General features: G+C 46.6%; 8 non-coding genes and 41 pseudogenes across 8 annotated transcripts; 42 read left to right on the top strand and 7 right to left on the bottom strand.

Moving 5' to 3' along the window:
* Nucleotides 1-130: 130 nt before the first annotated feature.
* LOC148264891 (5S ribosomal RNA) lies at nt 131-249 on the bottom strand (annotated as a pseudogene).
* A 203-nt stretch (nt 250-452) lies between these two features.
* LOC148264890 (5S ribosomal RNA) lies at nt 453-571 on the bottom strand (annotated as a pseudogene).
* Nucleotides 572-1,134: 563 nt separating this feature from the next.
* LOC148264889 (5S ribosomal RNA) lies at nt 1,135-1,253 on the bottom strand (annotated as a pseudogene).
* A 528-nt stretch (nt 1,254-1,781) lies between these two features.
* Nucleotides 1,782-1,900, bottom strand: LOC148264888 (5S ribosomal RNA; annotated as a pseudogene).
* Nucleotides 1,901-2,104: 204 nt separating this feature from the next.
* Nucleotides 2,105-2,223, bottom strand: LOC148264887 (5S ribosomal RNA; annotated as a pseudogene).
* An 884-nt stretch (nt 2,224-3,107) lies between these two features.
* LOC148264886 (5S ribosomal RNA) lies at nt 3,108-3,226 on the bottom strand (annotated as a pseudogene).
* Nucleotides 3,227-3,462: 236 nt separating this feature from the next.
* On the bottom strand, nt 3,463-3,581 carry LOC148264885 (5S ribosomal RNA; annotated as a pseudogene).
* An 838-nt stretch (nt 3,582-4,419) lies between these two features.
* LOC148264884 (5S ribosomal RNA) lies at nt 4,420-4,538 on the top strand (annotated as a pseudogene).
* A 209-nt stretch (nt 4,539-4,747) lies between these two features.
* Nucleotides 4,748-4,866, top strand: LOC148264883 (5S ribosomal RNA; annotated as a pseudogene).
* Nucleotides 4,867-5,429: 563 nt separating this feature from the next.
* LOC148264882 (5S ribosomal RNA) lies at nt 5,430-5,548 on the top strand (annotated as a pseudogene).
* A 563-nt stretch (nt 5,549-6,111) lies between these two features.
* Nucleotides 6,112-6,230, top strand: LOC148264881 (5S ribosomal RNA; annotated as a pseudogene).
* A 563-nt stretch (nt 6,231-6,793) lies between these two features.
* On the top strand, nt 6,794-6,912 carry LOC148264880 (5S ribosomal RNA). Its single transcript, XR_015819988.1, has one exon. It is a non-coding gene; the product is annotated as a 5S ribosomal RNA (ribosomal RNA).
* A 204-nt stretch (nt 6,913-7,116) lies between these two features.
* Nucleotides 7,117-7,235, top strand: LOC148264879 (5S ribosomal RNA). The gene has a single exon (XR_015820983.1). It is a non-coding gene; the product is annotated as a 5S ribosomal RNA (ribosomal RNA).
* Nucleotides 7,236-7,764: 529 nt separating this feature from the next.
* LOC148264878 (5S ribosomal RNA) lies at nt 7,765-7,883 on the top strand (annotated as a pseudogene).
* Nucleotides 7,884-8,088: 205 nt separating this feature from the next.
* Nucleotides 8,089-8,207, top strand: LOC148264877 (5S ribosomal RNA). Its single transcript, XR_015819532.1, has one exon. It is a non-coding gene; the product is annotated as a 5S ribosomal RNA (ribosomal RNA).
* Nucleotides 8,208-8,767: 560 nt separating this feature from the next.
* On the top strand, nt 8,768-8,886 carry LOC148264876 (5S ribosomal RNA; annotated as a pseudogene).
* A 777-nt stretch (nt 8,887-9,663) lies between these two features.
* On the top strand, nt 9,664-9,782 carry LOC148264875 (5S ribosomal RNA). The gene has a single exon (XR_015821226.1). It is a non-coding gene; the product is annotated as a 5S ribosomal RNA (ribosomal RNA).
* A 561-nt stretch (nt 9,783-10,343) lies between these two features.
* LOC148264874 (5S ribosomal RNA) lies at nt 10,344-10,461 on the top strand (annotated as a pseudogene).
* Nucleotides 10,462-10,665: 204 nt separating this feature from the next.
* On the top strand, nt 10,666-10,784 carry LOC148264873 (5S ribosomal RNA; annotated as a pseudogene).
* A 209-nt stretch (nt 10,785-10,993) lies between these two features.
* LOC148264872 (5S ribosomal RNA) lies at nt 10,994-11,112 on the top strand (annotated as a pseudogene).
* Nucleotides 11,113-11,316: 204 nt separating this feature from the next.
* Nucleotides 11,317-11,435, top strand: LOC148264871 (5S ribosomal RNA; annotated as a pseudogene).
* Nucleotides 11,436-11,644: 209 nt separating this feature from the next.
* On the top strand, nt 11,645-11,763 carry LOC148264870 (5S ribosomal RNA; annotated as a pseudogene).
* A 562-nt stretch (nt 11,764-12,325) lies between these two features.
* Nucleotides 12,326-12,444, top strand: LOC148264869 (5S ribosomal RNA; annotated as a pseudogene).
* A 204-nt stretch (nt 12,445-12,648) lies between these two features.
* On the top strand, nt 12,649-12,767 carry LOC148264868 (5S ribosomal RNA). The gene has a single exon (XR_015820228.1). It is a non-coding gene; the product is annotated as a 5S ribosomal RNA (ribosomal RNA).
* A 205-nt stretch (nt 12,768-12,972) lies between these two features.
* LOC148264867 (5S ribosomal RNA) lies at nt 12,973-13,091 on the top strand (annotated as a pseudogene).
* A 202-nt stretch (nt 13,092-13,293) lies between these two features.
* Nucleotides 13,294-13,412, top strand: LOC148264866 (5S ribosomal RNA; annotated as a pseudogene).
* A 206-nt stretch (nt 13,413-13,618) lies between these two features.
* On the top strand, nt 13,619-13,737 carry LOC148264865 (5S ribosomal RNA; annotated as a pseudogene).
* Nucleotides 13,738-13,943: 206 nt separating this feature from the next.
* LOC148264864 (5S ribosomal RNA) lies at nt 13,944-14,062 on the top strand (annotated as a pseudogene).
* Nucleotides 14,063-14,266: 204 nt separating this feature from the next.
* Nucleotides 14,267-14,385, top strand: LOC148264863 (5S ribosomal RNA; annotated as a pseudogene).
* Nucleotides 14,386-14,595: 210 nt separating this feature from the next.
* Nucleotides 14,596-14,714, top strand: LOC148264862 (5S ribosomal RNA; annotated as a pseudogene).
* Nucleotides 14,715-15,275: 561 nt separating this feature from the next.
* LOC148264861 (5S ribosomal RNA) lies at nt 15,276-15,394 on the top strand (annotated as a pseudogene).
* Nucleotides 15,395-15,953: 559 nt separating this feature from the next.
* LOC148264860 (5S ribosomal RNA) lies at nt 15,954-16,072 on the top strand (annotated as a pseudogene).
* Nucleotides 16,073-16,364: 292 nt separating this feature from the next.
* On the top strand, nt 16,365-16,483 carry LOC148264859 (5S ribosomal RNA; annotated as a pseudogene).
* A 548-nt stretch (nt 16,484-17,031) lies between these two features.
* LOC148264858 (5S ribosomal RNA) lies at nt 17,032-17,149 on the top strand (annotated as a pseudogene).
* A 202-nt stretch (nt 17,150-17,351) lies between these two features.
* Nucleotides 17,352-17,470, top strand: LOC148264857 (5S ribosomal RNA; annotated as a pseudogene).
* A 209-nt stretch (nt 17,471-17,679) lies between these two features.
* LOC148264856 (5S ribosomal RNA) lies at nt 17,680-17,798 on the top strand (annotated as a pseudogene).
* Nucleotides 17,799-18,361: 563 nt separating this feature from the next.
* On the top strand, nt 18,362-18,480 carry LOC148264855 (5S ribosomal RNA). Its single transcript, XR_015820628.1, has one exon. It is a non-coding gene; the product is annotated as a 5S ribosomal RNA (ribosomal RNA).
* Nucleotides 18,481-19,038: 558 nt separating this feature from the next.
* Nucleotides 19,039-19,157, top strand: LOC148264854 (5S ribosomal RNA; annotated as a pseudogene).
* Nucleotides 19,158-19,361: 204 nt separating this feature from the next.
* Nucleotides 19,362-19,480, top strand: LOC148264853 (5S ribosomal RNA; annotated as a pseudogene).
* A 561-nt stretch (nt 19,481-20,041) lies between these two features.
* On the top strand, nt 20,042-20,159 carry LOC148264852 (5S ribosomal RNA; annotated as a pseudogene).
* Nucleotides 20,160-20,362: 203 nt separating this feature from the next.
* On the top strand, nt 20,363-20,484 carry LOC148264851 (5S ribosomal RNA; annotated as a pseudogene).
* A 208-nt stretch (nt 20,485-20,692) lies between these two features.
* Nucleotides 20,693-20,811, top strand: LOC148264850 (5S ribosomal RNA; annotated as a pseudogene).
* A 563-nt stretch (nt 20,812-21,374) lies between these two features.
* LOC148264849 (5S ribosomal RNA) lies at nt 21,375-21,493 on the top strand (annotated as a pseudogene).
* A 202-nt stretch (nt 21,494-21,695) lies between these two features.
* Nucleotides 21,696-21,814, top strand: LOC148264848 (5S ribosomal RNA). Its single transcript, XR_015821077.1, has one exon. It is a non-coding gene; the product is annotated as a 5S ribosomal RNA (ribosomal RNA).
* Nucleotides 21,815-22,375: 561 nt separating this feature from the next.
* On the top strand, nt 22,376-22,493 carry LOC148264847 (5S ribosomal RNA; annotated as a pseudogene).
* Nucleotides 22,494-22,696: 203 nt separating this feature from the next.
* LOC148264846 (5S ribosomal RNA) lies at nt 22,697-22,814 on the top strand (annotated as a pseudogene).
* A 209-nt stretch (nt 22,815-23,023) lies between these two features.
* On the top strand, nt 23,024-23,142 carry LOC148264845 (5S ribosomal RNA; annotated as a pseudogene).
* A 563-nt stretch (nt 23,143-23,705) lies between these two features.
* On the top strand, nt 23,706-23,824 carry LOC148264844 (5S ribosomal RNA). Its single transcript, XR_015819638.1, has one exon. It is a non-coding gene; the product is annotated as a 5S ribosomal RNA (ribosomal RNA).
* A 560-nt stretch (nt 23,825-24,384) lies between these two features.
* Nucleotides 24,385-24,503, top strand: LOC148264843 (5S ribosomal RNA; annotated as a pseudogene).
* The last annotated feature ends 186 nt before the right edge of the window (nt 24,504-24,689 follow it).

The raw sequence follows: 24,689 nt of genomic DNA, 5'->3' as shown, positions 1-24,689 counted from the left end.
CTGCACCTCCCGTTCTTGTTCTAATATCAAGTAAAATGCTACAGCGCCATGACTCACATTTGCGAATAAATCTGCGGACCATAATTAAAGTCGCGCGTAACGTCGAACTGCACATCTGAAAAAAAGAAAATGGGTGCAACACGAGAACTTCCCAGGAGGTAACCCATCATTGTACTACTTTCGCCAAAGCACACTTAACTGGGGAGTTCTGATGGGATCCGGTGCATTTGTGCTGGTGTGACCGAACCTGTTTAATTTCGTGCTGAAAATACATACACTCCTTCTTCCCTCCCCCCTCCAATCATTTGTTTCCTTGTGCGTTCACACTGCACCTCTCATTCTCATTCTAATATCGATTAAAATGCCCCTGATTCTTGACTCACATTTGCATATAAACCAGCGGACCCTAGTTCCAGTCACGCGTAACGTCGAACGACCGGTCTGAAAAAAAATTGGTGCGACACGAGGACTTCCCAGGAGGTCACCCATCCGAGCACTACTCTCGCCCAAGCACACTTAACTGCGGAGTTCTGATGGGATCCGGTGCATTAATGTTGGTATGATCGCACCCGTTTAATTTTGCGCTGCAAATACATAAACTCCTTCTCCTTTCTTCCCCCTCCTGTCATTTGTTTCCTTGTGCGTGCGCACTGCACCTCTCGTTCTCGTTCAAATATCAAGTAAAATGCCACGGCACCGTGACTCACATTTGCGAATAAATCTACGGACCATAATTAAAGTCGCGCGTAACGTCGAACGGCACATCTGAAAAAAAGAAAATGGGTGCAACACGAGGACTTCACAAGAAAATGGGTGAAATATAAGGACTTCGCAGGAGGTAACCCATGCTAGTACTACTCTCGCCCAAGCACCCTTACCTATGAAGTTCTGATAGAATCCGTTGCATTAGTGCTGGTATAATCGCACCTGTTTCATTTTGTGCTGAAAATACATACACTCCTTCTCCTTCCCTCCCCCTCCCATCAATTGTTTCCTTGTGCGTTCACACTGCACCTCTCCTTCTCGTTCTAATATCGATTAAAATGCCCCTGCTTCTTGACCCACAATTACGTATAAACCAGCGGACCCCAGTTCCAGTCACGTGTAACGTCGAACGACCCGTCTGAAAAAAAATTGGTGCGACACGAGGACTTCCCAGGAAGTCACCCATCTGAGTACTATTCTCGCCCAAGCACACTTAACTGCGGAGTTCTGATGGAATCCGGTGCATTAATGCTGGTATGATCGCAGCAGTTTAATTTCGTGCGGAAAATACATACACTCCATCTTCCCTCCCCCCCTCCCATCATTTGTTTCCTTGTGTGTTCACACTGCACCTCTCCTTCTCATTCTAATATCGATTAAAATGCCCCTGATTCTTGACTCACATTTGTGTATAAACCAGCGGACCATAGTTCCAGTCGCGCGTAACATCGAACGACCCATCTGAAAAAAAATTGTTGCGATACGAGAACTTCCCAAGAGGTCACCCATCCGAGTACTACTCTCGCCCAAGCAAACTTAACTACAGAGTTCTGGTGGGATCAAGTGCATTAGTGTTGGTATGATGCCACTTGTTTAATTTTGCGCTTCAAATACATACACTCCTTCTCTTTTCTTCCTCCTCCCGTCACTTGTTTCCTTCTGCGTGCGCACTGCACCTCCCGTACTCGTTCTACTATCAAGTAAAATGCCACGGCGCCGTGACTCACCTTTGCAAATGAACCAGCGGTTTATAATTCCATTCGCGCGTAACGTCGAACGACCCGTCTGAAAAAAGATGGGTGCGACACGAGGACTTCCCAGGAAGTCACCCATCTGAGTACTATTCTCGCCCAAGCACACTTAACTGCGGAGTTCTGATGGAATCCGGTGCATTAATGCTGGTATGATCGCAGCAGTTTAATTTCGTGCGGAAAATACATACACTCCATCTTCCCTCCCCCCCTCCCATCATTTGTTTCCTTGTGTGTTCACACTGCACCTCTCCTTCTCGTTCTAATATCGATTAAAATGCCCCTGCTTCTTGACTCACATTTGCGTATAAACCAGCGGACCCTAGTTCCAGTCGCGCGTAACGTCGAACGACCCGTCTGAAAAAAAATTGGTGCGACACGAGGACTTCCCAGGAGATCACCCATCCGAGTACAACTCTCGCCCAAGCGCACTTAACTGCGGAGTTCTGATGGGATCCGGTGCATTAGTGCTGGTATGATCGCACCCGTTTAATTCCCCGCTGCAAATACATAAACTCCTTCTCCTTTCTTCCCCCTCCCGTCATTTGTTTCCTTGTGCGTGCGCACTGCACCTCCCGTGCTCGTTCTAATATCAAGTAAAATGCTACGGTGCCGTGACTCACATTTGCGAATAAATCTGAGGACCATAATTCAAGTCGCGCGTATCGTCGAAAGAATCATCTGTAAAAAAATTAGTGCAACACGAGGACTTCCTAAGAAAATGGGTGAAATATAAGGACTTCGCAGGAGGTCACCCATCCTAGAGCTACTCTCGCCCAAGCACCCTTAACTTGCGGAGTTCTGATAGAATCCGTTGCATTGGTGCTGGTATGATTGCTCATGTTTCATTCTGCGCTGTAAATACATACACTTTTTCTCCCTCCATCCCCCCTCCCGTCATTTATTTCCTTGTGCGTGCACTCTGCATCTCTCCTTCTCGTTCTAATATCGATTAAAATGCCCCTGCTTCTTGACTCACATTTGCGTATAAACCAGTGGACCCTAGTTCCAGTCGCTCGTAACGTCGAACGACCCGTCTGAAAAAAAAATTAGTGCGACACGAGGACTTTTAAAGAGGTCACCCATCCAAGTAATACTCTCGCCCAAGCACACCTAACTGCAGAGTATTGATGGGATCCGGGGCTTTAGTGCTGGTATGATCGCACCTGTTTAATTTCGCGCTGCAAATACATACACTCCTTCTCCTTTCTTCCCCCTCCGTCATTTGTTTCCTTGTGCGTTCACACTTCATCTCTCCTTCTCGTTCTAATATCGATTAAAATGCCCCTGCTTCTTGACTCACATTTGCGTATAAACCAGCGGACCCTAGTTCCAAACGCGCGTAACGTCGAACGACCCGTCTGAAAAAAATTAGTGCGACACGAAAACTTCCCAGGAGGTCACCCATCCGACTACTAATCTTGCCCAAGCACACTTAACTGCGGAGTTCTGATGGGATCCAGTGCATTAGTGCTGGTATGATCGCACCTATTTAATTTCGCGCTGCAAATTCATAAACTCATTCCCCTTTCCTCCTCCTCCCGTCATTTGTTTCCTTGTGCGTGCGCACTGCATCTCCCGTTCTCGTTCTAATATCAAGTAAAAATGCTACAGCGCCGTGACTCACATTTGCGAATAAACCTAAGGACCATAATTCAAGTCGCGCGTAATGTCGAAAGAATCATCTGCAAAAAAATGGGTGCAACACGAGGACTTCACAAGAAAATGGGTGAAATATAAGGACTTCGCAGGAGGTAACCCATGCTAGTACTACACTCACCCAAGCACCCTTACCTACGGAGTTCTGATAGAATCCGTTGCATTAGTGCTGGTATGATCGCACCTGTTTCATTTCGTGCTGAAAATACATACACTCCTTCCCCTTCCCTCCCCCTCCCATCAATTGTTTTCTTGTGCGTTCACACTGCATCTCTCATTCTCGTTCTAATATCGATTAAAATGCCCCTGTTTCTTGACTCACATTTGCGTATAAACCAGTGGACCCTAGTTCTAGTCGCGCGTAACGTCGAACGACCCGTCTGAAAAAGAAATTAATGCGACACGAGGATGGGCGAGAGTAGCACTAGGATGGGTGACCTCCTGTGAAGTCCTTATATTTCACCCATTTTCTTGGGAGGTCCTTGTGTTGCACCCATCTTTTTGCAGATGATTCTTTTGACGTTACGCGCGACTTGATTTATGGTCTGCAGGTTTGTTCGCAAATGTGAGTCACGGCGCCGTGGCATTTTACTTGATATTAGAACGAGCACGGGAGGTGCAGTGCGCACGCACAAGGAAACAAATGACGGGAGGTGGAAGAAAAGAGAACGAGTGTATGTATTTGAAGCGCAAAATTAAACAAGTGGCATCATACTAGCACTGATGCACTGGATCCCATCAGAACTCTGCAGTTAAGTGTGCTTGGTCGAGAGTAGTACTCGGATGGGTGACCTCTTGGGAAGTCTTCATATCGCAACAATTTTTTTTCAGATGGGTCGTTCGAGGTTACGCGCGACTGAAACTATGGTCCGCTGGTTTATACGCAAATGTGAGTCAAGAATCAGGGGCATTTTAATCTATATTAGAACGAGAAGGAGAGGTCCAGTGTGAACGCACAAGGAAACAAATGATGGGAGGGGAGGAGGGAAGAAGGAGTGTATGTATTTTCAGCAAGAAATTAAACAGGTGCGGTCACACCAGCACAAATGCACCGGATCCCATCAGAACTACGCAGTTAAGTGTGCTTTGGCGAAAGTAGTACAGTGATGGGTTACCTCCTAGGAAGTTCTCGTGTTGCACCTATTTTTTTTTTTTCAGATGTGTCGTTCGACGTTACGCGCGACTTTAATTATGGTCCGCAGATTTATTCGTAAATGTGAGTCACGGCGCCGTGGCATTTTACTTGATATTTGAACAAGAACGAGAGGTGCAGTGCGCACGCACAAGGAAACAAATGACGGGAGGGGGAAGTAACGGGAAGGAGTTTATGTATTTGCAGCGCAAAATTAAACAGGTGCGACCATACCAGCACTAATGCATCGGATCCCACCAGAACTCCGCAGTTAAGAGTGCTTTGGTGAGAGTAGTACTCGGATGGGTGACCTCTTGGGAAGTCCTTGTGTCGCACTAATTTTTTTTTTCAGACGGGTCGTTCGAGGTTACGCGCGACTGGAACTAGGGTCCACTGGTTTATACGCAAATGTGAGTCAAGAAGCAGGGGCATTTTAATCGATATTAGAACGAGAAGGAGAGATGCAGAGTGCACGCACAAGGAAACTAATGACGGGAGGTGGGATAGAGGGAGAAAAAGTGTATGTATTTGCAGCGCAGAATGAAACATGAGCAATCATACCAGCACCAATGCAACGGATTTTATCAGAACTCCGCAAGTTAAGGGTGCTTCGGCGAGAGAAGCTCTAGGATGGGTGACCTCCTGTGAAGTCCTTATATTTCACCCATTTTCTTAGGAAGTCCTCGTGTTGCACCTATTTTTTTGCAGATGATTCTTTCGACGATACGCGCAACTTGAATTATGGTCCTCAGGTTTATTCGCAAATGTGAGTCACGGCACCGTAGCATTTTACTTGATATTAGAACGAGCACGGGAGGTGCAGTGCGCACGAACAAGGAAACAAATGACGGGAGGGGGAAGAAAGGAGAAGGAGTTTATGTATTTGCAGCGCGGAATTAAAAGTGTGCGATCATACCAGCACTAATGCACCGGATCCCATCAGAACTCCACAGTTAAGTGTGCTTGGGCGAGAGTAGAACTCGGATGGGTGACCTCCTGGGAAGTCCTCGTGTCGCACCAATTTTTTTTCAGACGGGCCATTCGACGTTACACGCGACTAGAACTAGGGTCCGCTGGTTTATAGGCAAATGTGAGTCAAGAAGCAGGGGCATTTTAATCGATATTAGAACGAGAAGGAGAGGTGCAGTGTGAACGCACAAGGAAACAATTGATGGGAGGGGGAGGGAAGGAGAAGGAGTGTATGTATTTTCAGCACGAAATAAAATAGGTGCGATCATACCAGCACTAATGGAACGGATTCTATCAGAACTCCGTAGGTAAGGGTGCTTCGACGAGAGTAGTACTAGCATGGATTACCTCCTGCGAAGTCCTTATATTTTACCCATTTTCTTGTGCAGTTCTCGTGTTGCACCCATTTTTTTTTCTTCAGATGTACCGTTCGACGTTACGTGCTACTTTAATTATGGTCCGCAGATTTATTCGCAAATGTGAGTCACGGAGCCGTGGAATTTTACTTGATACTTGAACGAGAACGAGAGGTGCAACGCGCACGCACAAGGAAACAAATGACGGGAGGGGGAAGAAAGGAAAAGGAGTTTATGTATTTGCAGCGCAAAATTAAACGGGTGCGATCATACCAGCACTAATGCACCGGATCCCATCAGAACTCCACAGTTAAGTGTGCTTGGGCGAGAGTAGAACTCGGATGGGTGACCTCCTGGGAAGTCCTCGTGTCGCACCAATTTTTTTTCAGACGGGCCATTCGACGTTACACGCGACTAGAACTAGGGTCCGCTGGTTTATAGGCAAATGTGAGTCAAGAAGCAGGGGCATTTTAATCGATATTAGAACGAGAAGGAGAGGTGCAGTGTGAACGCACAAGGAAACAATTGATGGGAGGGGGAGGGAAGGAGAAGGAGTGTATGTATTTTCAGCACGAAATGAAATAGGTGCGATCATACCAGCACTAATGGAACGGATTCTATCAGAACTCCGTAGGTAAGGGTGCTTCGACGAGAGTAGTACTAGCATGGATTACCTCCTGCGAAGTCCTTATATTTTACCCATTTTCTTGTGCAGTTCTCGTGTTGCACCCATTTTTTTTTCTTCAGATGTACCGTTCGACGTTACGTGCTACTTTAATTATGGTCCGCAGATTTATTCGCAAATGTGAGTCACGGAGCCGTGGAATTTTACTTGATACTTGAACGAGAACGAGAGGTGCAGCGCGCACGCACAAGGAAACAAATGACGGGAGGGGGAAGAAAGGAAAAGGAGTTTATGTATTTGCAGCGCGAAATTAAACGGGTGCGATCATACCAGCACTAATGCACCGGATCCTATCAGAACTCCGCAGTTAAGTGTGCTTGGGCGAGAGTAGTACTCGGATGGGTGACCTCCTGGGAAGTCCTCGTGTCGCACTAATTTTTTTTCAGACGGGTCGTTCGACGTTACGCGCGTCTAGAACTAGGGTCCGCTGGTTTATACGCAAATGTGAGTCAAGAAGCAGGGGCATTTGAATCGATATTAGAACGAGAATGATAGGTGAAGTGTGAACGCACAAGGAAACAAATGACGGGAGGGGGAAGAAAGGAAAGGAGTTTATGTATTTGCAGCGTTGAATTAAACGTGTGCGATCATACCAGCACTAATGCACCGGATCCCATCAGAACTCCGCAGTTAAGTGTGCTTGGGCGAGAGTAGTACTCGGATGGGTGACCTCTTGGGAAGTCCTCGTGTCGCACTAATTTTTTTTCAGACGGGTCGTTCGACGTTACGCGCGACTGGAACTAGGGTCCGCTGGTTTATACGCAAATGTGAGTCAAGAAGCAGGGGCATTTAAATCGATATTAGAACGAGAAGGAGAGGTGCAGTGTGAACGCACAAGGAAACAAATGACGGGAGGGGGAAGAAAGGAGAAGGAGTTTATGTATTTGCAGTGCGAAATTAATCAGGTGCGATCATACCTTCACTAATGCAACAGATCCCATCATGACTCCGCAGTTAAGTGTGCTTGGGCGAGAGTAGTACTCGGATAGGTGGCCACTTGTTAAGTCCTCGTGTTGCACCCATTTTTTTGCAGATGATTCTTTCGACGTTACGCACGACTTGAATTATGGTCCTCAGGTTTATTCGCAAATGTGAGTCCCGGCGCTGTAGCATTTTACTTGATATTAGAACGAGAACGGGAGGTGCAGTGCGCACGCACAAGGAAGCAAATGACGGGAGGGGGAAGAAAGGGGAATGAGTTTATGTATTTGCAGCGCAAAATTAAAGAGGTGCGATCATACCAGCACTAATGCACCGGATCCCATCAGAACTCCGCAGTGAAGTGTGATTGGGCGAGATTAGCACTCGGATGGGTGACCTCCTGGGAAGTCCTCATGTCGCTTTAATTTTTTTTCAAACGGGTCGTTCGACGTTACGCGCGTCTGGAACTAGGGTCCGCTGGTTTATACGCAAATGTGAGTCAAGAAGCAGGGGCATTTTAATCGATATTAGAACGAGAATGAGAGGTGAAGTGTGAACGCGCAAGGAAACAAATGACGGAAGGGGGAAGAAAGGAGAAGGAGTGTATGTATTTGCAGCGCGAAATTTAACAGGTGCGATCATACCAGCACTAAAGCTCCGGATCCCATCAGATCTCCGCAGTTAAGTGTGCTTGGGCGAGGGTAGTACTCGGATGGGTGACCACTTGGGAAGCCCTCGTGTTGCACCTATTTTTTTTCGGATGGGTTGTTCGACGTTACGCGGAAATGGAATTATAAACCGCTGGTTCATTTGCAAAGGTGAGTCACGGTGCCGGGTCATATAACTTGATATTAGAACGAGAAAGAGAGATGCAGAGTGCACGCACAAGGAAACAAATGACGGGAGGGGGGATGGAAGGAGAAAGAGTGTATGTATTTGCATTGCAGAATGAAACATGAGGGATCTTACCAGCACTAATGCAACGGATTCTATCAGAACTCCGCAGTTAAGGGTGCTTGGGCGAGAAAAGTACTCGGATGGGTGACCTCCTGCGAAGTCCTTATATTTCACCCATTTTCTTGGGAGGTCCTCGTCTTGCACCCGTCTTTTTGCAGATGATTCTTTCGACGTTACGCGCGACTTGATTTATGATCCGCAGGTTTATTCACAAATGTGAGTCACGGCGCCGTGGCATTTTACTTGATATTAGAACGAGTACGGGAGGTGCAGTGCGCACGCACAAGGAAACAAATGACGGGATGAGGAAGAAAAGAGAAGGATTGTATGTATTTAAATCGCAAAATTAAACAAGTGGCATCATACCAGCACTAATGCACTGGATCCCATCAGAACTCTGCAGTTAAGGGTGCTTGGGCGAGAAAAGTACTCGGATGGGTGACCTCCTGCGAAGTCCTTATATTTCACCCATTTTCTTGGGAGGTCCTCGTCTTGCATCCGTCTTTTTGCAGATGATTCTTTCGACGTTACGCGCGACTTGATTTATGGTCCGCAGGTTTATTCACAAATGTGAGTCACGGCGCCGTGGCATTTTACTTGATATTAGAACGAGTACGGGAGGTGCAGTGTGAACGCACAAGGAAACAAATGACGGGAGGGGGAAGAAAGGAGAAGGAGTTTATGTATTTGCAGTGCGAAATTAATCAGGTGCGATCATACCTGCACTAATGCAACAGATCCCATCATGACTCCGCAGTTAAGTGTGCTTGGGCGAGAGTATTACTCGGATAGGTGGCCACTTGTTAAGTCCTCGTGTTGCACCCATTTTTTTGCAGATGATTCTTTCGACGTTACGCACGACTTGAATTATGGTCCTCAGGTTTATTCGCAAATGTGAGTCACGGCGCTGTAGCATTTTACTTGATATTAGAACATACCAGCACTAATGCACCAGATCCCATCAGAACTCCGCAGTGAAGTGTGATTGGGCGAGATTAGCACTCGGATGGGTGACCTCCTGGGAAGTCCTCATGTCGCTTTAATTTTTTTTCAAACGGGTCGTTCGACGTTACGCGCGTCTGGAACTAGGGTCCGCTGGTTTATACGCAAATGTGAGTCAAGAAGCAGGGGCATTTTAATCGATATTAGAACGAGAATGAGAGGTGAAGTGTGAACGCGCAAGGAAACAAATGACGGGAGGGGGAAGAAAGGAGAAGGAGTGTATGTATTTGCAGCGCGAAATTTAACAGGTGCGATCATACCAGCACTAAAGCTCCGGATCCCATCAGATCTCCGCAGTTAAGTGTGCTTGGGCGAGGGTAGTACTCGGATGGGTGACCACTTGGGAAGCCCTCGTGTTGCACCTATTTTTTTTCGGATGGGTTGTTCGACGTTACGCGGAAATGGAATTATAAACCGCTGGTTCATTTGCAAAGGTGAGTCACGGTGCCGGGTCATATAACTTGATATTAGAACGAGAAAGAGAGATGCAGAGTGCACGCACAAGGAAACAAATGACGGGAGGGGGGATGGAAGGAGAAAGAGTGTATGTATTTGCATTGCAGAATGAAACATGAGGGATCTTACCAGCACTAATGCAACGGATTCTATCAGAACTCCGCAGTTAAGGGTGCTTGGGCGAGAAAAGTACTCGGATGGGTGACCTCCTGCGAAGTCCTTATATTTCACCCATTTTCTTGGGAGGTCCTCGTCTTGCACCCGTCTTTTTGCAGATGATTCTTTCGACGTTACGCGCGACTTGATTTATGGTCCGCAGGTTTATTCACAAATGTGAGTCACGGCGCCGTGGCATTTTACTTGATATTAGAACGAGTACGGGAGGTGCAGTGCGCACGCACAAGGAAACAAATGACGGGATGAGGAAGAAAAGAGAAGGATTGTATGTATTTAAATCGCAAAATTAAACAAGTGGCATCATACCAGCACTAATGCATTGGATCCCATCAGAACTCTGCAGTTAAGTGTGCTTGGGAGAGAATAGTACTCGGATGGGTGACCTCTTGGGAAGTCCTCGTATCGCAACAATTTTTTTTTAGATGGGTCGTTTGGCGTTACACGCGACTGGAACTATGGTCCGCTTGTTTATACACAAATGTAAGTTAAGAATCAGGGGCATTTTAATCGATATTAGAACGAGAAGGAGAGGTACAGTGTGAACGCACAACGAAACAAATGATGGGAGGGGGGGAGGGAAGAAGGAGTGTATGTATTTTCAGCACGAAATTAAACAGGTGCGGTCACACCAGCACAAATGCACCGGATCCCATCAGAACTCCGCAGTTAAGTGTGCTTTGGCGAAAGTAGTACAATGATGGGTTACCTCCTGGGAAGTTCTCGTGTTGCACCCATTTTCTTTTTTTCAGATGTGCCGTTCGACGTTACGCGCGACTTTAATTATGGTCCGCAGATTTATTCGCAAATGTGAGTCACGGCGCTGTGGTATTTTACTTGATATTTGAACGAGAACGAGAGGTGCAGTGCGCACATACAAGGAAACAAATGACGGGAGGGGGAAGAAAGGAGAAGGAGTTTATGTATTTGCAGCGCGAAATTAAACGTGTGCGGTCATACCAGCACTAATGCACCGGTTCCCATCAGAACTCCGCAGTTAAGTGTGCTTGGGCGAGAGTAGTACTCGAATGGGTGACCTCTTGGGAAGTCCTCGTGTCGCACCAATTTTTTTTCAGACGGGTCGTTCGACGTTACGCGCGACTGGAACTATAATCCGCTAGTTTATACGCAAATGTGAGTCAAGAATCTGTGGCATTTTAATCGATATTAGAACGAGAAGGAGAGGTGCAGTGTGAATGCACAAGGAAACAAATGATGGGAGGGGGGGAGGGAAGAAGGAGTGTATGTATTTTTTGCCCGAAATTAAATTGGTGCGCTCACACCAGCACAAATGCACCGGATCCCATCAGAACTCCGCAGTTAAGTGTGCTTTGACGAAAGTAGTACAATGATGGGTTACCTCCTGGGAAGTTCTCGTGTTGCACCCATTTTCTTTTTTTCAGATGTGCCGTTCGACGTTACGCGCGACTTTAATTATGGTCCGCAGATTTATTCGCAAATGTGAGTCACGGCGATGTGGCATTTTACTTGATATTTGAACGAGAACGCGAGGTGCAGTGCGCACGCACAAGGAAACAAATGACGGGAGGGGGAAGAACGGAGAAGAAGTTTATGTATTTGCAGCGTGAACTTAAACGGGTGCGATCAAACCAGCACTAATGCACCGGATCCCATCAGAACTCCGTAGTTAAGTGTGCTTGGGCGAGAGTAGTACTCGGATGGGTGACCTCCTAGGAAATCCTCGCGTCGCACTAACTTTTTTTTTAGACGGGTCGTTCGACGTTACGCGCGACTGGAACTAGAGTCCACTGGTTTATACGCAAATGTGAGTCAAGAAGCAGGGGCATTTTAATCGATATTAGAACGAGAAGGAGAGATGCAGAGTGCACGCACAAGGAAACAAATGACGGGAAGGGGGATGGAGGGAGAAAAAGTTTATGTATTCGCAGCGCAGAATGAAACATGAGCAATCATACCAGCACCAATGCAACGGATTCTATCATAACTCCGCAAGTTAAGGGTGCTTGGGCGAGAGTAGCGCTAGGATGGGTGACCTCCTGCGAAGTCCTTATATTTCACCCATTTTCTTAGGAAGTCCTCGTGTTGCACCCATTTTTTTGCAGATGATTCTTTTGACTTTACGTGCGACTTGAATTATGGTCCTCAGGTTTATTCGCAAATGTGAGTCACGGCGCTGTAGCATTTTACTTGATATTAGAACGAGAACGGGAGCTGCAGTGCGCACGCACAAGGAAACAAATGACGAGAGGGGGAAGAAAGGGGAATGAGTTTATGTATTTGCAGCGCGAAATTAAACAGGTGCGATCACACCAGCATTAATGCACCGGATCCCATCAGAACTCCGCAGTTATGTGTGCTTGGGCGAGATTAGTACTCGAATGGGTGACCTCCTGGGAAGTCCTCGTGTCGCACCAATTTTTTTCAGACGGGTCGTTCGACGTTACGCGCGTCTGGAACTAGGGTCCGCTGGTTTATACGCAAATGTGAGTCAAGAAGCAGGGGCATTTTAATCGATATTAGAACGAGAATGAGAGGCGAAGTGTGAACGCACAAGAAAACAAATGACGGGAGGGGGAAGAAAGGAGAAGGAGTGTATGTATTTGCAGTGCGAAATTAAATAGGTGCGATCATACCAGCACTAAAGCTCCGGATCCCATCAGAACTCCGCAGTTAAGTGTGCTTAGGCGAGAGTAGTACTCGGATGGGTGACCACTTGGGAAGCCCTTGTGTTGCACCTATTTTTTTTCAGATGGGTTGTTCGACGTTACGCGTGAATGGAATTATAAACCACTGGTTCATTTGCAAAGGTGAGTCACATTGCCGAGGCATATAACTTGATATTAGAACGAGAAAGAGAGATGCAGAGTTCACGCACAAGGAAATAAATGACGGGAGGGGGAAGAAAGGAGAAGGAATTTATGTATTTGCAGTGCGAAATTAAACAGGTGCGATCATACCAGCACTAATACAACCGATCCCATCATAACTCCGCAGTTAAGTGTGCTTGGGCGAGAGTAGTACTCGGATGGGTGACCACTTGGGAAGTTCTCGTGTTGCACCCATTTTTTTGCAGATGATTCTTTCGACGTTACGCGCGACTTGAATTTTGGTCCTCAGGTTTATTCGCAAATATGAGTCACGGCGTCGTAACATTTTACTTGATATTAAAATGAGCACGGGAGGTACAGTGCGCACGCACAAGGAAACAAATGACGGGAGGGGGAAGAAAGGAGGAGTTTATGTATTTGCAGCGCGAAATTAAATGGGTGCGATCATACCAGCACTAATGCAACGGATCCCATCATAACTCTGCAGTTAAGTGTGCTTGGGCGAGAGTAGTACTCGGATGGGTGACCTCTTGGGAAGTTCTCGTGTCGCACAAATTTTTTTTCAGACGGGTCGTTTGACGTTACGCGCAACTGGAACTATGGTCCACTTGTTTATACGCAAATGTGAGTCAAGAAGCAGGGGCATATTAATCGATATTAGAACGAGAAAAAGAGGTGCAGTGTGAACGCACAAGGAAACAAATGATGGGAGGGGGGAGGGAAGGAGAAGGAGTGTATGTATTTTCAGCACGAAATTAAACAGGTGCTATCACACCAGCACAAATATATCGGATCCCATCAGAACTCCGCAGTTAAGTGTGCTTTGGCGAAAGTAGTACAAGGATGGGTTACCTCCTGGGAAGTTCTCGTGTTGCACCCATTTTTTTTTTCAGATGTGCCATTCAACGTTACGCGTGACTTTAATTATAGTCCGCAGATTTATTCGAAAATGTGAGTCACTGCGCCGTGGCATTTTACTTGATATTTATACGAGAACGAGAGGTGCAGTGCACACGCACAAGGAAACAAATGACGGGAAGGGAAGAAAGAAGAAGGAGTGTATGTATTTGCAGCGCGAAATTAAATAGGTGCCATCATACCAGCACTAATGCACTGGATCCCATCAGAATTCTGCAGTTAAGTGTGCTTGGGCGAGAGTAGTAGTCGGATGGGTGACCTCTTGAGAAGTCCTCGTATCGCAACAATTTTTTTTTAGATTGGTCGTTGGACGTTACGCGCGACTGCAACTATGGTCTGCTTGTTTATACGCAAATGTGAGTCAAGAATCAGGGGCATTTTAATCGATATTAGAACGAGAAGGAGAGGTGCAGTGTGAACGCACAAGGAAACAAATGATGGGAGGGGGGGAGGGAAGAAGGAGTGTATGTATTTTCAGCACGAAATTAAACAGGTGCGGTCACACCAGCATAAATGCACCGGATCCCATCAGAACTCCGCAGTTAAGTGTGCCTTGGCGAAAGTAGTATGATGATGGGTTACCTCCTGGGAAGTTCTCGTGTTGCACCCATTTTCTTTTTTTCAGATCTACCGTTCGACGTTACGCGCGACTTAAATTATGGTCCGCAGATTTATTCGCAAATGTGAGTCACGGCGCCGTGGCATTATACTTGATATTTGAACGAGAACGAGAGGTGCAGTGCGCACGCACAAGGAAACAAATGACGGGAGGGGGGAAGAAAGGAGAAGGAGTTTATGTATTTGCAGCGCGAAATTAAACGGGTGCGATCACACGAGCATTAATGCACCGGATCCCATCAGAACTCCGCAGTTAAGTGTGCTTGGGCGAGAGTAGTACTCGGATGGGTGACCTCTTGGGAAGTCCTCGTGTCGTACTAATTTTTTTTCAGACGGATCGTTCGACGTTACGCGTGACTGCAACTAGGGTCCACTTGTTTATACGCAAATGTGCGTCAAGAAGCAGGGGCATTTTAATTGATATTAGAACGAGAAAGAGGGATGCAGAGTGCACGCACAAGGAAACAAATGACGGGAGTGGGGATGGAGGGAGAAAAAGTGTACGTATTTGCAGCGCAGAATGAAACATGAGCAATCATACCAGAACCAATGCAACAGATTCTATCAGAACTCTACAAGTTAAGGGTGCTTGGGCGAGAGTAGCACTAGGATGGGTGACCTCCTGCGAAGTCCTTATATTTCACCCATTTTCTTAGGAAGTCCTCGTGTTGCACACATTTTTTTGCAGATGATTCTTTCGACGATACGCACGACTTGAATTATGGTCCTCAGGTTTATTCGCAAATGTGAGTCACAGCACCGTAGCATTTTACTTGATATTAGAACGAGCACGGGAGGTGCAGTGCGCACGCACAAGGAAACAAATGACGGGAGGGGGAAGAAAGGAGAAGGAATTTATGTATTTGCAGCGCGGAATTAAACAGGTGCGATCATACCAGCACTAATGCACTGGATCCCATCAGAACTCCGCAGTTAAGTGTGCTTTGGCGAGAGTAGTACTCGGATTGGTGACCTCCTGGGAAGTCTTTGTGTCGCACTAATTTTTTTTCAGACGGGTCGTTCGACGTTACGCGCGACTAGAATTGGGGTCCGCTAGTTTATACGTAAATGTGAGTCAAGAAGCAGGGGCATTTTAATCGATATTAGAACGAGAAGGAGAGGTGCAGTGTGAACGCACAAGGAAAGAATTGATGGGAGGGGGAGGGAAGGAGAAGGAGTGTTTGTATTTTCAGCACGAAATGAAACAAGTACGATCATACCAGCACTAATGCAACGGATTCTATCAGAACTCCGTAGGTAAGGGTGCTTGGGGGAGAGTAGTACTAGCATGGGTTACCTCCTGCGAAGTCCTTATATTTCACCCATTTTCTTGTGAAGTCCTCGTGTTGCACCCATTTTTTTGCAGATGATTCTTTCTATGTTACGTGCGACTTGAATTATGGTCCTCAGATTTATTCGCAAATGTGAGTCACGGCGCTGTAGAATTTTACTTGATATTAGAACGAGAACGGGAGGTGCAGTGCGCACGCACAAGGAAACAAATGACGGGAGGGGGAAGAAAGGAGAAGGAGTTTATGTATTTACAGCGCGGAATTAAACGGGTGCGATCATACCAGCACTAATGCACTGGATCCCATCAGAACTCCGCAGTTAAGTGTGCTTTGGCGAGAGTAGTACTCAGATTTGTGACCTCCTAGGAAGTCTTTGTGTCGCACTAATTTTTTTTCAGACGGGTCGTTCGACGTTACGCGCGACTGGAATTGAGGTGCAGTGTGAACGCACAAGGAAAGAATTGATGGGAGGGGGAGGGAAGGAAAAGGAGTGTATGTATTTTCAGCACGAAATGAAACAGGTGCGATCATACTAGCACTAATGCAACGGAATCTATCAGAACTCCGTAGGTAAGGGTGCTTGGGCGAGAGTAGTACAAGCATGGGTTACCTCCTGCGAAGTCCTTATATTTCACTCATTTTCTAGTGAAGTGTATGTATTTGCAGCTCGAAATTAAACAGGTGTGATCATACCAGCACTAAAGCCTCGGATCTCATCAGAACTCCGCAGTTAGGCGTGCTTGGGCGAGAGTAGTACTCGGATGGGTGACCACTTGGGAAGCCCTCGTGTTGCACCAATTTTTTTTCGGATGGGTTGTTCGACGTTACGCGCGAATGGAATTATAAACCGCTGGTTCATTTGTAAAGGTGAGTCACGGTGCCGGGGCATACTACTTGATATTAGAACGAGAAAGAGAGATGCAGAGTGCACGCACAAGGAAACAAATGACGGGAGGGGGGATGGGAGGAGAAAGAGTGTATGTATTTGCAATGCAGAATAAAACATGAGGGATCATACCAGCACTAATGCAACGGATTCTATCAGAACTCCGCAGTTAAGGGTGCTTGGGCGAGAAAAGTACTCGGATGGGTGACCTCCTGCGAAGTCCTTATATTTCACCAATTTTCTTGGGAGGTCCTCGTGTTGCACCCATCTTTTTGTAGATGATTCTTTCGACGTTACGCGCGACTTGATTTATGGTCTGCAGGTTTATTCGCAAATGTGAGTCACGGCGCCGTGGCATTTTACTTGATATTAGAACGAGTACGGGAGGCACAAGGAAACAAATGACGGGAGGAGGAAGAAAAGAGAAGGAGTGTATGTATTTGAAGCGCAAAATTAAACAAGTGGCATCATACCAGCACTAATGCACTGGATCCCATCAGAACTCTGCAGTTGAGCGTGCTTGGGCGAGAGTAGTACTAGGATGGATGACCTCTTGGGAAGTCCTCGTATCGCAACAATTTTTTTTCAGATGGGTCGTTCGACGTTACGCGTGACTGGAACTATGGTCCGCTGGTTTATACGCAAATGTGAGTCAAGAATCAGGGGCATTTTAATCGATATTAGAACGAGAATGAGAGGTGCAGTGTGAACGCACAAGGAAACAAATGACGGGAGGGGGAAGAAAGGAGGAGTGTATGTATTTGCAACGCGAAATGAAAGAGGTGCGGTCACACCAGCACAATTGCACCGGATCCCATCAGAACTCCGCAGTTAAGTGTGCTTTGGCGAAAGTAGTACAATGATGGGTTACCTCCAGGGATGTTCTCGTGTTGCACCCATTTTCTTTTTTTCAGATGTGCCGTTCGACATTACGCGCGACTTTAATTATGGTCCGCAGATTTATTCGCAAATGTGAGTCACGGCGCCGTGGCATTTTACTTGATATTTGAACGAGAACGAGAGGTGCAGTGCGCACGCACAAGGAAACAAATGACGGGAGGGGGAAGAAAGGAGAAGGAGTCTATGTATTTGCAGCGCAAAATTAAACAGGTGCGATCATTCCAGCACTAATGCACCGGATCCCATCAGAATTCCGCAGTTAAGTGTGCTTGGGCGATAGTAGTACACGGATGGGTGACCTCCTGGGAAGTCCTCGTGCCGCAGTAATTTTTTTTTCAGACGGGTCGTTCGACGTTACGTGCGACTAGAACTAGGGTCCACTGGTTTATACGCAAATGTGAGTCAAGAAGCAGGGGCATTTTAATCGATATTAGAACGAGAAGGAGAGATGCAGAGTGCACGCACATGGAAATAAATGACGGGAGGGGGGATGGAGGGAGAAAAAGTGTGTATATTTGCACCGCAGAATGAAACATGAGCAATCATACCAGCATGAATGCAACGGATTCTATCAGAAATCCGCAAGTTAAGGGTGCTTGGGCGAGAGTAGCACTAGGATGGGTGACCTCCTGCGAAGTCCTTATATTTCACCCATTTTCTTAGGAAGTCCTCGTGTTGCAACCATTTTTTTTGCAGATGATTCTTTCGACGATACGCACGACTTGAATTATGGTCCTCAGGTTTATTCGTAAATGTGAGTCACGGCACCGTAGCATTTTACTTGATATTAGAACGATCACGGGAGGCGCAGTGCGCACGCACAAGGAAACAAATGACGGGAGGAGGAAGAAGGGAGAAGTAGTTTATGTAGTTGCAGCGCAGAATTAAACGGGTGCGATCATACCAGCACTAATGCACCGGATCCCATCAGAACTCCGCAGTTAAGTGTGCTTGGGCGAGAGTAGTACTCGGATGGGTGACCTCTTAGGAAGTCCTCGTGTCGTACCAATTTTTTTTCAGACGGGTCGTTCGACGTTACGCGCGACTGGAACTAGGGTCTGCTGGTTTATACGCAAATGTGAGTCAAGAAACAGGGGCATTTTAATCGATATTAGAACGAGAAGGAAAGGTGCAGTGTGAACGCACAAGGAAACAATTAATGAGAGGGGGAGGGAAGGAGAAAAAGTGTATGTATTTGCAGCGCAGAATGAAAAGGTGCGATCATACCAGCACTAATGCAACGGATTCTATCAGAACTCCGTAGGTAAGGGTGCTTGGGCGAGAGTAGTAATAGCATGGATTACCTCCTGCGAAGTCCTTATATTTCACCCATTTTCTTGTGAAGTCCTCGTGTTGCACCCATTTTTTTACAGATGATTCTTTCGATGTTACGCGCGACTTGAATTATGCTCATCAGGTTTATTCGCAAATGTGAGTCACGGCACTGTAGCATTTTACTTGATATTAGAACGAGAACAGGAGGTGCAGCGCGCACGCACAAGGAAACAAATGACGGGAGGGGGAATAAAAGAGAAGGAATGTATGTATTTGCAGCGCGAAACTAAACAGGTGCGATCATACCACCACTAATGCACTGGATCCCATCAAAACTCTGCAGTTAAGTGTGCTTGGGCGAGATTAGTACTCGAATGGTTGACCTCCTAGGAAGTCCTCGTGTCGCACAAATTTTTTTTTAGACTAGGCGTTCGACGTTACGCGCGTCTGGAACTAGGGTCCGCTGGTTTATACGCAAATGTGAGTCAAGAAGCAGGGGCATTTTAATCGATATTAGAACGAGAAGGAGAGATGGAGCGTGAACGCACAAGGAAACAAATGATGGAGGGGGAAGAAAGGAGAAGGAGTGTATGTATTTGCGGCGCGGAATTAAACAGGTGCGATCATACCAGCACTAAAGCCCCGGATCCCATCAGAACTCCGCAGTTAGGTGTGCTTGGGCGAGAGTAGTAATCGGATGGGTGACCACTTGGGAAGCCCTCGTGTTGCACCTTTTTTTTCTCGGATGGGTTGTTCGACGTTACGCGCGAATGGAATTATAAACCGCTGGTTCATTTGCAAAGGTGAGTCACAGTGCCGGGGCATATTACTTGATATTAGAACGAGAAAGAGAGATGCAGAGTGCACGCACAAGGAAACAAATGACGGGAGGGGGGATGGGAGGAGAAAGAGTGTATGTATTTGCAGTGCAGAATGAAACATGAGGGATCATACCAGCACTAATGCAACGGATTCTATCAGAACTCCGCAGTTAAGGGTGCTTGGGCGAGAAAAGTACTCGGATGGGTGACCTCTTGCGAAGTCCTTATATTTCACCCATTTTCTTGGGAGGTCCTCGTGTTGCACCTATCTTTTTGCAGATGATTCTTTCGACGTTACGCGCGACTTGATTTATGGTCCGTAGGTTTATTCGCAAATGTGAGTCACGGCGCCGTGGCATTTTACTTGATATTAGAACGAGTACGGGAGGTGCAGTGCGCACGCACAAGTAAACAAATTACGGGAGGAGGAAGAAAAGAGAAGGAGTGTATGTATTTGAAGCGCAAAATTAAACAAGTGGCATCATACCAGCACTAATGCACTGGATCCCATCAGAATTCTGCAGTTAAGTGTGCTTGGGCGAGAGTAGTAGTCGGATGGGTGACCTCTTGAGAAGTCCTCGTATCGCAACAATTTTTTTTTAGATTGGTCGTTCGACGTTACGCGCGACTGGAACTATGGTCCGCTGGTTTATACGCAAATGTGAGTCAAGAATCAGGGGCATTTTAATCGATATAAGAACGAGAAGGAGAGGTGCAGTGTCAACGCACAAGGAAAAAAATGATGGGAGGGGGGAGGGAAGAAGGAGTGTATGTATTTTCAGCACGAAATTAAACAGGTGCGGTCACACCAGCAGCACAAATGCACCGGATCCCATCAGAACTCCGCAGTTAAGTGTGCTTTGGCGAAAGTAGTACAATGATGGATTACCTCCTGGGAAGTTCTCGTGTTGCACCCATTTTTTTTTTTCAGATGTGCCGTTCGACGTTACGCGCGACTTTAATTATGGTCCGCAGATTTATTCGCAAATGTGAGTCACGGCGCCGTGGCATTTTACTTGATATTTGAACGAGAACGAGAGGTGCAGTGCGCACGCACAAGGAAACAAATGACGGGAGGGGGAAGAAAGGAGAAGGAGTTTATATATTTGCAGCGCAAAATTAAACAGGTGCGATCATACCAGCGCTAATGCACCGGATCCCATCAGAACTCCGCAGTTAAGTGTGCTTGGGCGAGAGTATTACTCGAATGGGTGACCTCCTGGGAAGTCCTCGTGTCGCACTAATTTTTTTTTTCAGACGAGTCGTTCGACGTTACGCGCGACTGAAACTAGGGTCCACTGGTTTATACGCAAATGTGAGTCAAGAAGCAGGGGCATTTTAATCAATATTAGAACGAGAAAAAGAGATGCAGAGTGCACGCACAAGGAAACAAATGACGGGAGGGGGGATGGAGGGAGAAAAAGTGTATATATTTGCTGCGCAGAATGAAACATGAGCAATCATACAAGCACCAATGCAACGGATTCTATCAGAACTCCGCAAGTTAAGGGTGCTTGGGCGAGAGTAGCACTAGGATGGGTGACCTCCTCCGAAGTCCATATCTTTCACCCATTTTCTTAGGAAGTCCTCGTGTTGCACCCATTTTTTTGTAGATGATTCTTTCGACGATACGCGCGACTTGAATTATGGTCCTCAGGTTTATTCGCAAATGTGAGTCACAGCGCTGTAGCATTTTACTTGATATTAGAACGAGAACGGGAGGTTTAGCGCACACGAACAAGGAAACAAATGACGGGAGGGGGAAGAAAAGAGAAGGAGTGTATGTATTTGCAGCGCGAAAGTAAACAGGTGCGATCATACCAGCACTAAAGCCACGGATCCCATCAGAACTCCGCAGTTAAGTGTGCTTGGACGAGATTAGTACTCGGATGGTTGACCTCCTGGGAAGTCCTCGTGTCACACCAATTTTTTTTCAGACTGGTCGTTCGACGTTACGCGCGTCTAGAACTAGGGTCCGCTGGTTTATACACAAATGTGAGTCAAGAAGCAGGGGCATTTTAATCTATATTAGAACGAGAATGAGAGGTGAAGTGTGAACGCACAAGGAAACAAATGACGGGAGGGGGAAGAAAGGAGGAGTGTATGTATTTGCAGCGCGAAATTAAAGGGGTGCAATCATACCAGCACTAAAGCCCCGGATCCCATCAGAACTCCGCAGTTAAGTGTGCTTGGGCGAGAGTAGTACTCGGATGGGTGACCACCTGGGAAGCCCTCGTGTTGCACCTATTTTTTTTCGGATGGGTTGTTTGACGTTACGCGCGAATGGAATTATAAACAACTGGATCATTTGCAAAGGTGAGTCACGGTGCCGGGGCATATTACTTGATATTAGAACGAGAAAGAGAGATGCAGAGTGCACGCACAAGGAAACAAATGACGGGAGAGGGGATGGAAGGAGAAAGAGTGTATGTATTTGCAGTGCAGAATGAAACATGAGGGATCATACCAGCACTAATGCAACGGATTCTATCAGAACTCTGCAGTTAAGGGTGCTTGGGCGAGAAAAGTACTCGGATGGGTGACCTCCTGCGAAGTCCTTATATTTCACCCATTTTCTTGGGAGGTCCTCGTGTTGCACCCATCTTTTTGCAGATGATTCTTTCGACGTTACGCGCGACTTGATTTATGGTCCGCAGGTTTATTCGCAAATGTGAGTCACGGCGCCGTAGCATTTTACTTGATATTAGAACGAGTACGGGAGGTGCAGTGCGCACGCACAAGGAAACAAATGACGAGAGGAGGAAGAAAAGAGAAGGAGTGTATGTATTTGAAGCGCAAAATTAAACAAGTGGCATCATACCAGCACTAATGCACTGGATCCCATCAGAACTCAGCAGTTAAGCGTGCTTGGGCGAGAGTAGTACTCGGATGGGTGACCTCTTGGGAAGTCCTCGTATCGCAACAATTTTTTTTCAGATGGGTCGTTCGACGTTACGCGCGACTGGAACTATGGTCCGCTGGTTTATACGCAAATGTGAGTCAAGAATCAGGGGCATTTTAATCGATATTAGAACGAGAAGGAGAGGTACAGTGTGAACGCACAAGGAAACAAATGATTGGAGGGGGGAGGGAAGAAGGAGTGTATGTATTTTCAGCACGAAATTAAACAGGTGCGATCAAACAGCACAAATGCACCGGATCCCATCAGAACTCCGCAGTTAAGTGTGCTTTGGCGAAAGTAGTACAATGATGGGTTACCTCTTGGGAAGTTCTCGTGTTGCACCTATTTTCATTTTTTCAGATGTGCAGTTCGTCGTTATGCGCGACTTTAATTATGGTCCGCAGATTTATTCGCAAATGTGAGTCACGGCGCCGTGGCATTTTACTTGATATTTGAACGACAACGAGAGGTGCAGTGCGCACGCACAAGGAAACAAATAATGGGAGGGGGAAGAAAGGAGAAGGAGTTTATGTATTTGCTGCGCAGAATTAAACAGTTGCTATCATACCAGCACTAATGCACCGGATACCATCAGAACTCCGCAGTTAAGTGTGCTTGGGCGAGAGTAGTACTCGAATGGGTGACCTCCTGGGAAGTCCTCGTGTCGCATTAATTCTTTTTTCAGACGGGTCGTTCGACGTTACGCACGACTAGAAGTAGGGTCCACTGGTTTATACGCAAATGTGAGTCAAGAAGCAGGGGCATTTTAATCGATATTAGAACGAGAAGGAGAGATGCAGAGTGCACGCACATGGAAATAAATGACGGGAGGGGGGATGGAGGGAGAAAAAGTGTGTATATTTGCAGCGCAGAATGAAACATGAGCAATCATACCAGCACGAATGCAACGGATTCTATCAGAAATCCGCAAGTTAAAGGTGCTTGGGTGAGAGTAGCACTAGGATGGGTGACCTCCTGCGAAGTCCTTATATTTCACCCATTTTCTTAGGAAGTCCTCGTGTTGCAACCATTTTTTTTGCAGATGATTCTTTCGACGATACGCACGACTTGAATTATGGTCCTCAGGTTTATTCGTAAATGTGAGTCACGGCACCGTAGCATTTTACTTGATATTAGAACGATCACGGGAGGCGCAGTGCGCACGCACAAGGAAACAAATGACGGGAGGAGGAAGAAGGGAGAAGTAGTTTATGTAGTTGCAGCGCAGAATTAAACGGGTGCGATCATACCAGCACTAATGCACCGGATCCCATCAGAACTCCGCAGTTAAGTGTGCTTGGGCGAGAGTAGTACTCGAATGGGTGACCTCCTGGGAAGTCCTCGTGTCGCATTAATTCTTTTTTCAGACGGGTCGTTCGACGTTACGCGCGACTAGAAGTAGGGTCCACTGGTTTATACGCAAATGTGAGTCAAGAAGCAGGGGCATTTTAATCGATATTAGAACGAGAAGGAGAGATGCAGAGTGCACGCACATGGAAATAAATGACGGGAGGGGGGATGGAGGGAGAAAAAGTGTGTATATTTGCAGCGCAGAATGAAACATGAGCAATCATACCAGCACGAATGCAACGGATTCTATCAGAAATCTGCAAGTTAAGGGTGCTTGGGCGAGAGTAGCACTAGGATGGGTGACCTCCTGCGAAGTCCTTATATTTCACCCATTTTCTTAGGAAGTCCTCGTGTTGCAACCATTTTTTTTGCAGATGATTCTTTCGACGATACGCACGACTTGAATTATGGTCCTCAGGTTTATTCGTAAATGTGAGTCACGGCACCGTAGCATTTTACTTGATATTAGAACGATCACGGGAGGCGCAGTGCGCACGCACAAGGAAACAAATGACGGGAGGGGAAAGAAAGGAGGAGTTTATGTATTTGCAGCGCGGAATTAAACGGGTTCGATCATACCAGCACTAATGCACCGGATCCCATCAGAACTCCGCAGTTAAGTGTGGTTGGGCGAGAGTAGTACTCGGATGGGTGACCTCTTGGGAAGTCCTCGTGTCGCACTAATTTTTTTTCAGACAGGTCGTTCGACGTTACGCGGGACTGAAACTAGGGTCAGCTGGTTTATACGCAAATGTGAGTCAAGAAGCAGGGGCATTTTAATCGATATTAGAATGAGAAGGAGAGATGCAGAGTGCACGCACAAGGAAACAATTGACAGGAGGGGGGATGGAGGGAGAAAAAGTGTATGTA

This window comes from Carica papaya, chromosome 5 (assembly GCF_054855325.1).
Source record: "Carica papaya isolate Zhongbai chromosome 5, ASM5485532v1, whole genome shotgun sequence".
In the NCBI taxonomy this organism is placed as follows: Eukaryota; Viridiplantae; Streptophyta; class Magnoliopsida; order Brassicales; family Caricaceae; genus Carica; species Carica papaya.
This window is presented reverse-complemented; position numbering and strand designations above follow the sequence as displayed.